This window comes from Parus major, chromosome 5, assembly GCF_001522545.3.
Source record: "Parus major isolate Abel chromosome 5, Parus_major1.1, whole genome shotgun sequence".
NCBI lineage: Eukaryota > Metazoa > Chordata > Aves > Passeriformes > Paridae > Parus > Parus major.
The window spans coordinates 15,219,544-15,236,031 of NC_031774.1; the positions used below are offsets into that span (position 1 = coordinate 15,219,544).

General features: G+C 46.3%; 1 long non-coding RNA gene across 1 annotated transcript in view; it reads right to left on the minus strand.

The window, feature by feature from the left end:
• Window positions 1-16,488, minus strand: part of LOC117244579 — a 54,213-nt gene that overhangs the window by 23,926 nt on the left and 13,799 nt on the right. The window contains exon 2 of the long non-coding RNA XR_004497950.1: window positions 199-4,100. This is a non-coding gene — a long non-coding RNA (uncharacterized LOC117244579). The remainder of the gene's footprint in view (window positions 1-198; window positions 4,101-16,488) is intronic.

Below are 16,488 nucleotides of genomic sequence, written 5' to 3' on the forward strand. Positions count from 1 at the left end.
TATTTGAAGAATTTGGAGACTGAGACACAGGAATTTCACCCTTCAGACCCTGGCAACTGCATGTCTGTGGTGGTCTCTGAGCTCCAGCAACTGCCATGGACAGGAGTAACTACTTAACAGCAACCTGCAAGCTGTGAAAAACAGACTTTTTTCTTGTTTTGTTATGTTTCCTTTAAATATGCAGCCACTGCCCTTTACCTGTTTCATGTGGTGATGGCCTCTCAAGCTGGATTCAACTGCAGAACACAGATCTGTAAACACCATCAGTGGCAATGCACAGGGAGATCCTGACTCCTGCTCGCTCCGCACCTGAGCATCAGTCTTCCATGTGTCCTCCTCCCTTGAGTTTCCAAAACTCCTGTTGCAGTGGGGTGTAGGAAATTAAGGCCAGGTGGAGTTTATTGTTTTAGATCATCCTTGCTACATTTGTGCCTTCTTTATGCCACCTGTTACATCTGGAGACAGAAAAAGGCTTTGTGCACTCCCAGGCATTGCCAGGGTAGGAAGAATGCATCTCAGAAGGATGCTCCTAAGGGGGAAGGCAGGCAGGGGAAGGGCCTTCACCAGCACAGGCATAAATGGACAAAGCACTGGAAAGCAGCACTGTGGGGGAACAATTCTGCATTAGCCTCTGGCTGATGGATTAATAACTGGGTTGACTTTCTCCCCTAACAGCAGGTAGTGCCTGCCCTCCAGTCCTGTCAACTGGAAAGCATCACTTAAGGATTTCCACACTGCTCCCAGCAGACCCCTCTGTATCGCGGGGGCTTGAGAAAACCAATGACAGGCCAATACATGCAATATATTCAAGACATTTTAAAAGCAGACAAGCGTTCCAGTGGAGTTTGTCAAGCTGCAGGGCTGCTGCCGAAGGGGTAGTGGGGTAAGAGGTTTTTTGAAAGCATCCTTGGCATGTTAGAGAAACAATTTGCTCTTAGCTATATCTGTGGAGTGGCGTGTAGTGCAAACGATGTGATTCTTGCCTTATCGTGATGTCCTTGTGTACCAGTGATGAGTCATTTAGTGGGAAGAGAAGGTTGAGGGACAGCAGTGACACTGCCAGGGGGACTCTGAGCAGAGTAGAGGCCAGTGGGTGAGCATGAAGTCTCCTCAAGAGCCACAAGTGCAATGGCAAGTCCTTCATCACGCCTTTTTCTATCATCCAGAGGGTAAAATGGATTTCAAAACTGCAGCGCTTGCCTGAAAGAGGTGTATTCTGGAATCAAGGCTCTTGTGGTTTCATCTCAAGATGATCTGCCCCCTAAGATTTTAGTGGCCTTGGTTTTGCCTGTTCCACCCCTGACTTCTGTGTGACAGGGCCTGCGTTAGCCCCCACAGCCTCTCTCCACCTTTCTGCCCTTGGTGCTAACCAGCTCCAAAGCAGAGTGTTTCCCTGCCCTTTCCAGGAGGCCTCCACAGCTCTTACAACCTTTCTCACAAGAGCTGTTATCTGTCCAGATGTTTGTGAGGGGGAGGACTCCAAGGGAAGCCTTCCTCATTACCTCCAACAAACTTTCCCTTTTCCATAGCAGATGCTTCCCACTCCTCCCACTGTGCAGCTGGGACAGGGAGAAGATGTCAATATTTATGGGGCTGGTAGATATGGTCTTCAGTGTGGCCATGGAAAAGGAACAAATACAGTTGTTGTCCCTGGACAAGCTCTCTGAACTGTCAGAGATGTTCTGCTAGTTCACATATGCCACTTAATAAGCAAAAACTCCCATACAATTGTTTAGCAAATGCTAGTTTGTAGTCATCGTCATGAACTTTTTTACTGTAGTACCTCCCAGAAGCGAGTCCAATTGGGCTCCTGTCATGCTATGCAATCTTCAAGCTGCCACGGAGGCTGAATTCCTTTCTCTAGGAGTTGACAGTCCAAATAAACAAGGCAGACAAAGGAAAGGAGGGGAAACAGAAGCTTAGGGGAGGTGAAGTGAGTTGTCCAAGGTCATGCAGCAGGTCAGTGCCAAAGCTGGAAGCAGAACCCATGCTGCCAGCTCTTGCTCTCAAGTCCTATCTCCTGGGGGAAGATGGGGCCAAAATAATTTATGAGACAAAGAACTTCTATCACATCCCTCCTGGCACCACAAAGTTCTTCAGCTTGTGCAAACAAAGCACAGCCAGATAAAGAGGCAGCTGGGCACTAGTTATATTTTGGTTTGCTAGGTCTTTGTTTCTTCATATGTTAGAAAAATTCTTTACCAGCTAAAATGATCATCTGGGTAGAAGTTTCAGAGTCAAAGAGGAGCACTGCTTCAGGGCACTGGCCTGCAGATGTGGATGGTGGAGGTCAAGGTTGGATGGTATCTGCTGGAAGGAAAGTACTGACTCCCACCTCCTAATCCAGCATGGTTCAGAGACGAAATCCCCTTCTGCTGCACACTGGCACCGACACTGTGGTGGAGGTGTCAACAGACAACCTGGGCAGCTCCAGGGAGGGAGAAGGGAGAACGAGAAGTCAGTTGAGATAAAGAAGCAGCTGTGTTCCATCATGATTTTCCTATGAAGTGAGATGAAGAAGCTGATGAGGCTTCTATGAGGCATCTTCTGTGAGGGAAACCAGGCAATGGACCTGGAATCTTCATCTGTTTTCAGAGTATGATGGAGGTGATGTGGCTGCTGCTTGCAGGGAGATGATAACCTTGGGACTCTGTCTCCCATGAGAAATAGGAAAAGAAAACCAACAAGGAGGCAAAGCAACTTCCTTAAGGACTCGCCTGTTCTTTGCCTGAGGTAGAGCTGTGGAATATAGTGTTCTCTCAGTTCCCTACTTTCATGCCCCATAAGTGATCTTTCATCTCTTTCTCAGGAAACAGAGGGTCCTGCTGTACACATCATCCATCCAGATGCATGTACTTCACCATCAAAATGGTATCAGCCAGCTCTCCCTTTAAGCAACAACTCTGGCTGGTTTGTTCTTATGCTGCTGTGGTAGGGAATGAGGGCTGGAGGCTGGACTGGGACATCTAACGTGTATGGGGGGGCTGTCAAGCTCAGACTCAAGCTCTAAAGTCCTTGTACCCCCTGTGCTATGAAGCAATAATCTGCTTGAAACTAAAATGCCCTTTCATCCCTGCAGTGCCGTCCTACAGGAAGCACAATTCTGAGAAGTACTGTTGCACCACGAGTTTGGGAAGCTGAAGCCACCCTGGCTTTTTGCAGCTGGTTAAATGATCTTTCATTAACAGATGTTAAACGTAAGAATTTTCACCGCCACTTCCCTCTTGCCCCTCAATTACATTTCTTGCAGTGCAAGAAGGGCCATATCTCAATGGCAGGGCTAGGCAGGTGGAAGCTGCTCAAGCCATCCTGGCTGGCTGACATGTCACGTGTTGATTTTTTTAATTGTCTGCAAAAGGTTCATTTTCTCCTGCATAATGTTTTGTTGCTCGCATGCTTGAGTGCTGTAAGGACATGTGCCAGCCATGCACTGGGTGGTCCTGATGCCCTTGTACCTCCCTCAGCCCATCCAAGATTCAGTAAATTCTCAGGGCAAGACAAGGACCACAGCAGCACCTGCAGGGGCATATGGTAGTAGATCAGCACTGGAATAGGAAAGACAGCCCAAGAGAAAATATTGGATGTCTTTGCATGGAAGAGCACTCATATCAGCCCATCTTCCCAGCATACTGTTCTATGGACCAGGCTGTCTGTCAGATAAAAGAGCAAGAAGAAGGAAAAAAAAAAAAAAAAAAAGAAAAAGAAAAGAAAGAAAAAGAAAGCACAAAGCTATTTACGTAGCATGACAGTTTAGCAATGGACTCCCAGAAAGTCTCAGTGTTGTCGCTGAGGTCAGGCTGTTGAATGCCACATCTGACAGAGGGGCTGGCACAGCTGTCCAACATCACCTCACCTCTGGTAGAGCTCATCACAAAACTTCTGCATGATGCCAAATCCAGCAGTGAAACCTGGCAGGATCTGCTCATTCCATCCTACATCAGGCTTTGCAGTGGTGACGTCGGTGTGGCCATGCAATGAAAAACACTGTACCTTTGATGTCGGTGCCACCAAGAGATTTCTGACTGATTGCTTCTGAGTGAGAGCCCTTGAAGCTGCTGGCCTGGATGTTTGTTTGAATCTTGCCCAAGTGGGTTTTTGGCCTGTAAATGAGCAGAGTTAACCAGAATCAGAAAGACTGGTTAATCAGCAGGGTCAGAAATTACTGTAAGGCAGCATTCCTCAGGGTATTTTGGTGCCTCTGCTTCCAGTCAAATCCCAAAGAGGGCAGAGGAACATGAAAGTTGAAAAAAATGCTGACAGAACTTTACAAACTCAACTGAAGAGTCAGGTTTGGTTCAAGTCTGAGGCAAAGATGGGGTATAGGTCTTCATCTACCAGAGGAGGTTCATCCCTGGTTCAAACAGAATGTCGTGGCCACTGGGCAGGAGCAGAAAGTGAGGAAGTAAGAAATTAAGGTAGTAGATTCAGCTTAATCCTTATCGAACATCTGATTGCAAGAGGCAAAATACCTGGTTTAGCAGATCTGCTACTCTCAGCACTTTCAGCTCGGTGAAGGATTGAGACATCAGTAGTTGAGCAGGGCCATAAGTTAACCTGCCACAGCCCCATGGCCATGGAAAGCCCCCATAACTCCAGCTGTGCCATGCATGGGCAGCCAAGGGGCACCCAGACCCATGAGGGCCTGAGGCCAGCACAGCTTCAACCCCTCCCATGCAAGAAGGGTGGGGGCCCACGGCCAAAGGGCTGCTGTGACATTTGAGGTGCTCTAGAAAGACTTCATGGTCACCCAACTACCATGACAACAAATCATCAATCCTCTGTGCTGACACACAGCTTTGGGCAAGTTAGTCATATCTCACTCTTTCTATAAGTCCTCAGGACACCACAGAGATAAATAAGCAGAAAACTGAAGCTCTCTGATAGTGTGGAGATAAGGGAAAGATAAAACATAAGTATGAAGGATGGGAGTAAGGCACAATACGCATTCACCAGTCTCAAGGCAAGGTTAAGAACTCTGTTCATTCATGCATTTCTGAATTCTAATAAAAGTCCCTTACAGGAAAACAAATGACACTTATAGGTAACCTGAGGTGCCATTTAATTGGGTGTCTTGTAAAATACAAGCAGGCCTTTGGTGTTGATTTCCCTCCATGCTTCACTCTTCCTCCCACTTGAAAGAGTTTGAATTGGCCAGAAACCGCAAACAGTGACACAAGGAGTGTTTAACCATTAACAAGGGTGGACAATGGTTAGGGAAGTAGCTAAATACACTAGTTATAGCTAACCAGTGGTCTTCTTGTCTCTGCATTATTGAGCTTGGGTTGGGGTTTTTTTGCAAGCTGGCCCTGGTTAAAATCTTTTCAGGAGTTAATAAGCCAGAGGAGAATCATCTTCCCCATGGTCATATTTCAAGCCTATGGTTTCTGCAGGTTTTCTTGGCTATTGCGTGCAGGAGCACGGCTGTGGTCAGGGCTGTAAATGCTGGCTCTCTGCTGAAGGGCTGCACAGCTGGGCACAACCCTGCCTTTTCTCTCAGCCTGGCCTCAAGGCCTGCCTTAAATCTTGGCCAAACCCACTGGTGCTTGGGCAAAGGCAATGTCTGGCCCTGTGCACCATCAGCTTCAGCTGTCAGCCGAAAGAGACACTCCAGGGCTACTGTAATGCACATCCAGCTGCATAGCACAACTCAGCTGAGGGCTGCTGGGGACACAGGCACATTACAGCCTCTCCTGCCATCCCTCACCTCCACCTGGGTCAGACCCTCCTGGGAAAAGGACTCAGAGTGCTCACAGCTGATCCTTTGGCTGCTTGGCTGTGGCTGCATGGGAAGGACGACAGCCAGCAGAACGGCTCACAGCAGAACCATCCCTGGGACTTCCCTCATTTCTCAAATAAATCAGTTCAGAAACATCCCAGGGTCCATACAGTAAAACTCAGCACCAAAACCTGGAGCCTGGGTTTGTTCTTCAGCCATCTGTTTAGGAATGGCAGTCTGTTAGTAAAAGAAAAAGAAATAAGGTTCTCTGAGGTGTTCCTGGATTATATGTGTATTGATAGTTACATAATAACAAGAGAAGATTGTTGCATAAATTGATTAAAAAAAAAAAAAAAGAGTTGCAACATTTACATTTGTCAAAGAGAGGGGGTAGGGATAGGGGAAGAGGGGCTGAGCAATCCTTTTTGGTTTGGCACTAGAAATTAGCATTTTGGGGAGGGGTCAAAGTCTGTGGTCAGAGAAGTGACTTTAACCAGCTGGAGTCTACTGCCTCTCTGCCCCTTGAGTAACAAGCAAGCAGCTTTGAAGACTGATAAAAACAAGTTTTCACTAAAGTCAGCACTCCCAAGCTCAGGCAAAGCTAAAAGAGGGAAGTGCAGGCCAGTTTTTGCTTCTCCCACCAGCCAGGCCACCAGCTGAGTCCTGACCTCAGCATGTTTTTGGCAGGTGACTGTTTAGAACCAGGAAGGACAAGGATAGGAATATGAATGCACCAAAGGCACCAAAAGTCATCTGAATCTTCCTCTCCAATGTGAATTGGAACCCATTATCAACCATTGCAGAAATTCCAGCAGACTTCAGAGCTCTGACATGGTCCATATAGTTTAGAAAGTTAAATAAACATCCTGACTCCTGAATTGCATAGAAGACTGGGAGCAATCTCACTTCTTGCTCAGATACCCATGTGAGACTTCCAGTATTGCCAGGTAAGGGAAAAATAGCTACCTTGATTTAACCTATGAGAAGTGTTCAACCTGGGAAAAGCAGGAATCATTCAAAGGAAATATATCTGGGAGGCAAAGGAGTTTTGATGAGGTCCCCTTTATTGATTCTGATCTGCCATGAGGGATGCTTCAGGTACCAGTCCAAACCAGTTGCTATGAGAACTGTTCTCCAAACCTTTGAAAATTTTATTCCCAGCTTTTCTGTAAGCACCTTAGATCTGCTCCTACTTTTGCCAGTGTTGCTGGACATGGTTGAAGGGATAGGACTTGGGAAGCTGAGCATAAAACACAAAGGGGCTGATAGCAATAATCCCAAACCGGGCTGAAAAAGAAGAGGAATGACCAAGCCATGTTACACAGAAGGACTGGTAGTTTTGTTTTCTCAGAGCTTCACATAAAACACTTAAGCTACCTGTAAAACCTAGAAAATAATACTCAGATGATTTATTATTAGGGCATCAAGGTCTTTTACCCTATGTTGTCTATATTCATAATACTGTTACTGAACCTAAAATATTTTTGGTGTAGGATTCCCCAGAGCTGAAACCACTGACAAGGGACTATTTGCATTAGCTGACAGTGAAACTTTTTTTCCCCCACGGACAGTTTTATTTTGGAGAAAGAGGTATTTTCAAGTTAAAAACCTGAAACTTTTCCAAAGGAAAACTCCTTATCACGTTGAAGAATGAGCTCATAAAAGGGCCCTGTAGCCCGCACACTGAAATAGCCTGACCCTCTGGCATCTGCTGGCTTCCTGGCAAGCCTTGGCAGGTGGGTCCCTCTCCTACATCAGCGTGCCCCTGTGCCCTTTCACTTGCTCTCTCTCCCTCTGCTAGTACTTTGGGACACGGAGCAGGAGCTGGGGAATGCTGCTGGAATCCACCTTTCCCCAAACCACAATGTTTGCTGATGCAAACGTTCATTTCTATCTGATAAAACACAAACAGCAAGACCTGCTCCACTCTCTTCCTGCCTCTGACGGAGGAATGAGCTCAGCACGCCCTGGCGTCTCAGCCAAATCCCGCGGGGGTCATATAATCGCATTCCTGCTCCGTCTGCCTCAGTTACCCCACTTGGACATGTTATGTCTCCGTGTTTCCTGTCGTGGCATCCTCGGCATTCCCCACCACACTGCCAGCCACATTGCTCCTCCGAGTACGTCACGGGCCAGGACTCACTGCTGGCGCACATGCAGGCTGGCACAGGCAGTGGGATGCATTCCTGGGATAGACAGGTAAAAGCTCCTGCAGATCTGTTCTGAACCCAGGACTTCTCGGTCATGGCATATCTGGGGATGTGAACGTGTTTGCTTCATGCCTTGGCACCATATTGACAGGAGACCACGGGGGAGTCTGGATTTAGTGCTGATGTTAGGGGATCAATGGGATCTACCAAAAGGGCATTTGTCTCCTCATGCAGTTTGCTGTTGGAAGTTTAGTGAGTCTTTTAGATGGTGCACAAAACTCATGAGTGCTAAAAGCCCTTGTAAAAACACCTCCTAATGAGCAAATTAACAGCAGATTCCCAGACCTCATCAGCCAGGGTTCTGCATGAGACCCTAAATGATGGAAAAAAATCTATTTTAAGGATATTTAGGCAACTTCTCAGGATGCGATAATTTTATTTTTTTCTTTTAGCATGCTGAATATAACATTTTGTGCACTGCTGCAAGTACAGCCTCTGTTCAGTATCCAGAGCCTGTGCAAACACACAAGGTGATGACATATGGTGGGTATGGGTCTCTTCTTTGGGGAAGTGTAAAAGAAGAAACTTGCTGTGCAAGCATCCATTTTCAGCCAATATCACTGCCTTGCTTCACAGGTGAAAATAATATTAAATACAAACCCCTTGATTTTCAAGGTCCAACTGATCTGTATTCTTGTCCATTTAACTATGTGGCTGAATGAATGAGAAATTCATGAGTGTTCAGGATAAGAGATGGGAAATGGTGCAAATAAGGACATGGGATAGAGTACAAAGAATTCTAACAATAATATGGTATCATTGCCTGCCTTGCAGAAAAAGTCACATGGATAAAATACGTTATTACTAACTTGCAAAGCATCAAATATTATTTTCCGTTAGAACTGAAGAATGTCTTCAGGTCTGTCTGCAAAACATTCATGAATTGCTGGCTCTTTACTTGTCTGGTTACATCTTGTCCTAGGGCCACATCTTCAGGCAGAGATGGCTGTGTTTGTGGATGGGTAGGCTGTTTCCTCAGCCCATCCCCACATAGGGCTCTGGTCCTTTTTTTGTGCATCTGGTCCTGTTTTTGTGCTTCACAGATGATGGAGGTGTAGTGATATTAGCCTGGAAACAGGCAGAAGTGTGCTGTGCTACAGCCACAGGATGTTGCTTGTGTTGTCTTCCATCACGGAAAATCTGATAAATTAATTTAAAAAGGGGGAAAACAGTCAAATAGAGGAGATCTGGCTTAAACAAGGAAGGTGCAGCTCAACCCTACCTGCCATGGACATGCCTGAGGGTAGCCAGGGACAAGCACATGAAAATCACAATAAATATTGGGCAGAAAGAAGGGAGACTCCATTGTTTGACTCCTCTTCCCTCCCATCCTGCTCCTGTTTGTACAGTCCCCATAATGACACATGTATCTTGGCCTGCTGGACTTTAGACTCGGGTGTATGTGTGTTTTGGGCACTGAGTTCAGAGCCCAAAATTAGAAAGAGAATGAAAAGAAAACACTTTTCCAAAACCGCTCAGCTGAAACGAAAGCATTTATGCTACCCTGCCTGACACTCTGGCTGGCAGGAGCACCCACTGGGTCCCAGCCCCACTGCCCAGGCATACAGCCAGTCTCTCCTCACCAAGGAGAGCAACAAATTATTGCGTGTATGGCAGAGCAGGGACCCAGTCCCACCACGCACACTGGAAGAAGCAGACCCCAGCCCTCCTACTGGCCATGCAGAGCTGCTGGGAAACGTGGAAATATAAAAGCAAGCTAGAGGCAGGCAGAATAACCTGTTCCCAAAACCACTGTGAGATGCTCAGCCTCAGGAATGTGCAAGCTTTAACAGTCTCAGAGCTGTAAAGTGCTGGAGGAGAAAGGCTTACTTGGGCTGTGGGTTTGCCAGCTCCACAGTGCTGCCCCAGCAAAGCTCTGCCATACATTGAGAGCTGGCCACAGGGAACCTCACAGTGGGTGAGGAGGGTCTTTGGGAGGCTGGGAGACCTGGGAGAAGCTTCTAACTAGCTGCCAGGCATTAAGAGTAGCAGAAGTCATTGCTCAGAACTTCATTTGCACCTTGAAAGTGTTCTGGTGTCCAAGCTGATCATCAGCCAGAGAAAAGCTGTGCCAAAAGCTGAACCAGAAAGGGGGACTTTGGAAAGAAGGAAAAATCAAAACCAAGTTTGTCCCTTCTGCCCATGTCTCTTGGAGGTCAAGGTGAGAAGCTGCTAAAGGGCTCAAGTAGAAGTGTAGTTCTTGCAGAGAAGTTCAACTGGACCCAGGAGTGTGATGAGGCAGGGACCATCCTCCTGTCTTATCTCCTCAACCTCCAAACTCTGAGCAGAGGGCTGAGACAGAGGACACATGCAGGTGGAGAAGGCTGTGAGAATTACTTGGATTTTGCTGACCTGGGCTCTCACACCTCTGGTTTTCCTCATCTAGAAACTTGAGAAGAGAAAACACATTGCCCCACAGTTGTATTGCCTGAGTAGCAATGGAACAGTCAGCGTGGAGTTTTGTGGAAGGTGAGGGAGGAATAGGTACAACTTAATCTGATGTTTGTTTGATATATTCCTTTGATATAGGCAGTGATTATAAATCCTGCAAGTTAGTGTAATGGCCTAATTAGCCTTTCCACATGAGTCATTGAAAATGACACTGCAGGGGTGATGTCAGCTTTACTTTAAATTTAAGTGTATACTGAATATCTATGGCATGAACAGAAGCATCAGGACACCAAAAAGGCAATGTCAAGCCCACACAGGTTAGGGAGTTAGAGCTTTGAAATGCGTGTTGCGTATGTCTCATTTCAAGTTGCCAAGTACAAGACATGGAAGATAGGATGTGCAAAGGTTGTCAGACTTTAGGACTGGACCTGGGGGCAGCCAGAGCCATGCTGAACATGCATAAAGAGCTACAAAAAAGGCTAATCAGGAAAACTGAAATTCATATGGTTCTTGCTGGGTAACACAAGGAGTGGTTACAGATTGCTGATAATCTCATGATGCCTTATTTCCTTCACTCGGAGATTAGGATGATGGCATGATCTTATCTCACAGGTAAGCCACAAAGATACATCCATTAAAGTCTGTGTAATAATTGTAAAGGATGAGACCCTCACAGAAACACACAGAAAACTAAAGCCTAAGTTAAGACAATATTTTCTAAGTGGGAGACATCCATCTTGTGACAATGTTTAGTTACAGTGACTTTTATCTCTGCAGTGCCAGTCAAGCCACTAAATCATTGCGTTTGATGGATGCTGGGGCAGCACGGCCGCAATTGCTCATTGTCAGGCTGATACAAAGGTCACAGCTTTGCTAAGCTTTGGATCAAAATCCAAAACAGTCCCTGTCACATCCCTCAGCTTTGAAAGAACAGTAAATTTACTAATTTAGCTTTAGTGTTGGGTAGTAGCTGGTGCCACCTTTATCTGTTTCTCCTGAGAAAATAAACCCAGCATCACCATCCCCAAAGGTGATGCTGCAGCATGCTGTTAACCTTCACAGCGTAAGACAGGGGCTTTGGTGGGGAGGTGAAGGAGGGCAGGAGTTTGTGGGATGACTCAAATGCTCTGCAACACCTCCCTTGCTGAATGGCTTCATGGAAGTGCCTGTGTCCCCCTGAGCTTTGTGAGGAATGATGGTGCTTGTTAGTCAGAACCTGGATGGCCACTGGAGCCTGCCACAGCTGTGGCTCCGTGGCAAGGACACTGTTATTGAAATGATTGAATATAAAGGGATCCTTCTTTTGGGTTGATCACTGTAGAGGGGATCACCCATTATTGTGGCTCACCCTTAATCCTTTAAAAACTAGTATACAGTCTCCAGCATTATAATTATCCCAGCTGGTTTCAAGAAAGATGCAAGAAGTAGGCACAGATAAACCATCTCCGATTCTAGCTTTTAATACCAAAATACTTTTTTCTGTTTTATTTAATTTCCCAGCTTTGGTTAACAGATGCCACTATGAGGTTGTTGACACCACTATTGCTTAAACACACACACAGCCCCCATTTCCTTTTAAATCTGGATATATTCTTGGAGGAGCCCAAAGGGATCACTGAACCACGTAAAACACCCAGATTGGAGATGGACAGAGGGGGTGAGATTAATGCCAGAGGAGGGGTAGATAGGATGGGAGTGATGAGAGACTGAGGCATATGAGAAGGTACAAGTGTTGCAGAAATGGAGGAAGCACTGTGGACTTTATTCTGTGTCTGCAGGGAACATCAGCATTGAAATCTCTGCTTGGATCTGGATTTGTTGACACAAAATCCACTGTCCAAATGTGGGGGGTTGGAAACAGTTTACCTGTTACATTCCCAGTGCTATCTCAGGAACACAACTCCACAGGCTGGAGCAGTTGTAGTATATCTGTCTGTCTCTTATCTAGTGTGTAACCTCCTGGACTGAAGACATAATGTACTGTCTATCCTTTCTGTGATAAAAATAAAGCATATAAAACACACACATATACACACACACACACAGAGTCCCAGGCCAAAAATTCCCTTAGGGGAACATGCTGTGACTAGATAAGAAGGTACTAGCTGGCACGTAGTTACCTTTTGGCTTCCTAACTGGGACACTCAGGGAAGGGTGGAGCTGGTTCTGGTGTGGGGCCACAGGAGAAGGGGGAGAGAGATGTCATGGGATGGATAGCAAGATAAAGAAAGAGACATGGAAAGAACCAGCTCAAGGAATAAGAAATCAAAATCAGACTGGATTTACTGCAGGTTTTCATAACCCCACCAGCCAGCTGTAAAGTCTGAGAATTTTTGGGCCATGGGCAACAAGCCCATGTCCTGAGGGACTGAATAGGATGTCTTTGGGGCTCAGAGCATCAACTTCTATATGAGATAAAAACTGGAAAACCTCCTGGAAACTGGAAATACTCCTGGAAAACTCCTGGAGAGCTGGCATGTGTATCGCGCATGACACTGTGTGTTGCTGGTGTTTTACACACCACACCCCCTGAAGGTCAGTTTTCCTGCTGGGAGCAGAGATCTGGTCTCTTCTGGGGGCTGATTTTGTCCATCTCTCAGCTGCTGATGCTTCCCTTCAGTGGTCCTGGTAAATCTGTGGGCAAGATCTTCTTCTGAATGACAGGTGTGACTGGCATCACCCCCTGGGCACATGGGGAGGCTCTGATGCCAGGTCTTGAGAGCTGTGTCCAACACAACAGAGGCTGGTGGAATTTGGGAAACACTGAAGGAAAGAGAGCTTTGAAGGAAAGGTGGAAGTGAAAGAGAAGGGAAACCAGAGGCTCAGCATGTTTATGAAGCAAACCTTGCTGGAGATCCTGAGCCCAACTCAGCATCCAAGGTCACCAAACTCAAATCCACTGCTCAGTTTTTCACTCACTCTGGGTTCTCTTTGTAGATCCAAAGCAATATATTGGATGAAGGTGAATTGAAGTCATAATCAATCCTTATCACCAGTGTTTACACAGTGCTTAAAAACTGCCAGAACCACACCAGTGCTTCCCTTCCTATCAACTTCTGCTGGCTCCATGGCTTGGCAACCAGCAAGGCAGCTCCCACATTGTACTTTTGTATCATTCTGCATCCAGGAACTCCCTCCCCCTCCCCCTCCCCTTTCAAATATCTCTCTTCCTCAACATCTCTTGCCCCCAAGTACCTTCAGGGAAAGCAATTTTTAGAAATACATCTGCTGGATGAGATTTTTGGTTTATCTTTCTTTTGGACAGCCTAGGTTGTAACCTGCTTCTGCCTTGACGCTCCCTGCACGGGAAGGGCAGTTGTGCTGGTGCCCTGCCAAGGACGCATTTTACAGGTGTCTGCTGGCTGGAGGATGCCAGAAGCCCAAAAGATCACCAGTCGTGGGCAGGGCTCTTTGGAAACATTTTCACAACTAATTGGCTTAGATAGTGGAGTAAAACATGCATTTCCCAAAAGAGGGCATCTCATTTTCGCTTTGAGGGATGGGCTCAAGTGTTGAGTCAGAATGAAAAGATAATATTTGTGGAAAGCCCACATACTTCAGAAGAACTTAAACCTTCTTTTTCCTCTGGTCTCTTTGTAGTATTTTTAAGAAAAAGTTAACTCAAATTTTAAGAACTGTGCTAGGATGGAATAGGAAAACATTTGGTTCTGAAAATGTCAATATTACATATTTGGACATTTTCTGTGTTTGTTTTTTTAAAACAAACAAAACAAAACATTGAAATTTATACTGGCTTTGCTAAAAATGTCAGTTCCATCAAAATGACATTTTGCAAAGAGAAACTGGTTTGTGCTTCCCCCCTTTTTTTGCTGACAGCTTGCACTTTCTTCAGAAATAGTGTCTGTCTGGGTTTTACTGGGAACAAGCACTTTCTGTGATCCAGGGGCGTTTGCACGTGCAAACATGCCCTTGGTTGTTGGTGCCTGCATGGCAATGCACACACCAGGAAAACCTTCCTGCTCATGGAGCCTTCGCCTGCAACTTGCTTGGACTGAGTGAAGAATTGAGCTGCAGCCAGCTCATGAAATAAATTCAAGCATCCTCTGCCTCAGCCATGTGGACCAGCCTTCTCTGGGGGGAGACACAGCCCCTTATTCCTGTGCTGCCAGATCCAGCACTGGTGTCAGCCAGGCCCTGCTGCCACCCTGCAGGAAAGCCACCTGGCCTGCAGCCTTGGGCAGGGCCAAATCTGCACTGGCCCTGGGCGCTCCAGCAGGAGGCTGTGAGAAAGGACAGCTCGGGAGCCACCATAAACACAGGTTGCACTGTGAACACCAGTCAGTCTGCAGACCGTTTGAGTCAGTGAGGCGTACTTCCCATGGGAACTCTTAGTCCTGGCTAACTTCAGGCAGGACCAATTAGAGCAGGGAGTAAATACACTTAGCATGCTCAGGAAAATACATCTAAAGCTGTTTATACACATTCCTTTGGACCAGTCAGCAACAAAAATGTCCTTACAGCTGTTTCCTCCTTCCTTTCTTCCCTCTCTCTGTGCCGCTTCAAAAATAAAGCTCGCTGGCCTCACCTAACCCTTGCTGGGTTTACTCCTATTCACTCCCAAGTCTGTCAGGTCTTGTGTGCCACCAGCCCCTTAACTGGTGAGCTTCCAGCAGACTTCTGACTGTGGCATTTCTCTGTCTCCTCTCGAGGAGCCAAGAGGAAAATGCACTGTAATAGAAGCCAAGAGGATTGCATGTTTCCTTATAATCGAGGAGCTGATACTTAGCACCAAATCACCTTCATCACCTCGGGCCACCTTCGTCATCAGGCTGGAGCTTTGCGCACACGATGCACTCGATCGGTCCTAATGGCACAATGAGAGCCGCTGCCAAAGCCATAATCACTATCTAACAAGGATGATCTCCCACAAGGTGATGGGGCCATGGCCACAGGGACCCCTTGCAGGGAACAGGGAACTTGGGTCTCGTGTCCGAGACCACTGCCCTACCCACAGGGCCGTTCTTTTTCCTCATTGCTATGGTGCTTGACTCAATGTGCGTGTTTCATGACCGGTCACATAAACTACGTGGGGCTTTTCCTGCTTTCAGGTGAGGGACTGAGGCTTTTGTAAGAGAGCTCCAACTGAATGATTCAGTTGTGCAGCATAAATAGGGTTTGATCCTAAAGAAAATTCTTCCCATTAAGTTTCACTGTGAGCCAGTATTTTGTTTCACAAAAGAAGTGGGGTACTGTAATTTGCACTCATTCAAGATCAGAAGAGTTCTCTTCAAAGGTAGGATAAAACCTGAACATTACTAAATTCTCCATTCTAAAAAAAAAAAAAAACAACAAACCCACACCTTTTTTTTTTTTTTAAAAATATGGACAAGACTAGTTTGACTTACTTTATACTTCATGTAACCTATTACACCACATTTTAAAAAGCTGTTTCAAGATTTTAAAAATAGCAGTTTTCATACTAAAAATATTTCAAGATATTTGGAGTTTTGACAGAGCTGCACTCTCCAAAGGAAAACCCGCTCTTCCTGTGTTTGCCCTACCAGCTGTTTGGTGATTTTTTATGCGGTACAACCGAGGTGTTGGAGTGACAGCACCTCCAGAGCTGGGCAGGCAAGAGAGGGAGACCCATCTCCCCAGCCAACAAGGATGGGCAAGGCTCTTCAGTTTCCAAAGCTTTCTCCTACCAATCCAGTTGTGGTTAAATGGCCAGCTGGTATGTGCCAGACAAAGTGGAGGCCAGCTCAGAGGAATCCACTAGGCATTGAAGTCACAAGTCCAAGTTTCTGGAAGGAACTCTCTGCCAAGCTCAAGGAGGCTGAGCTTGAGAGCATCTGGCTGAAACACACGCATGTGCACGCACACACACACACATGTACACACAGCAATTCTCAGAGCTCAGCTAATAACAGCATTTGCTTGGAGTACTTTAAAGCTTAATTGTGGTGATCACAGTGGCTCTGTGAGGATATCTCACTAATGGAGCAATTCCAGGCTTTATTTGGTCAACCCTCTCCACCTTCCCTTATTCTTGTACAGCAGAGCAGAGCCTAATGAGCTGGATGTGATGCAATGCCTCACTTTCTGGTCCATAAAGTAGGAAGCCCATAGCCTGGATAGGAACAAGGACATGATCTTGTGTGTTCAGGTCTGGAAGGTTAAGAGTAGGTAAATATCTGATGGGAGAGGAAG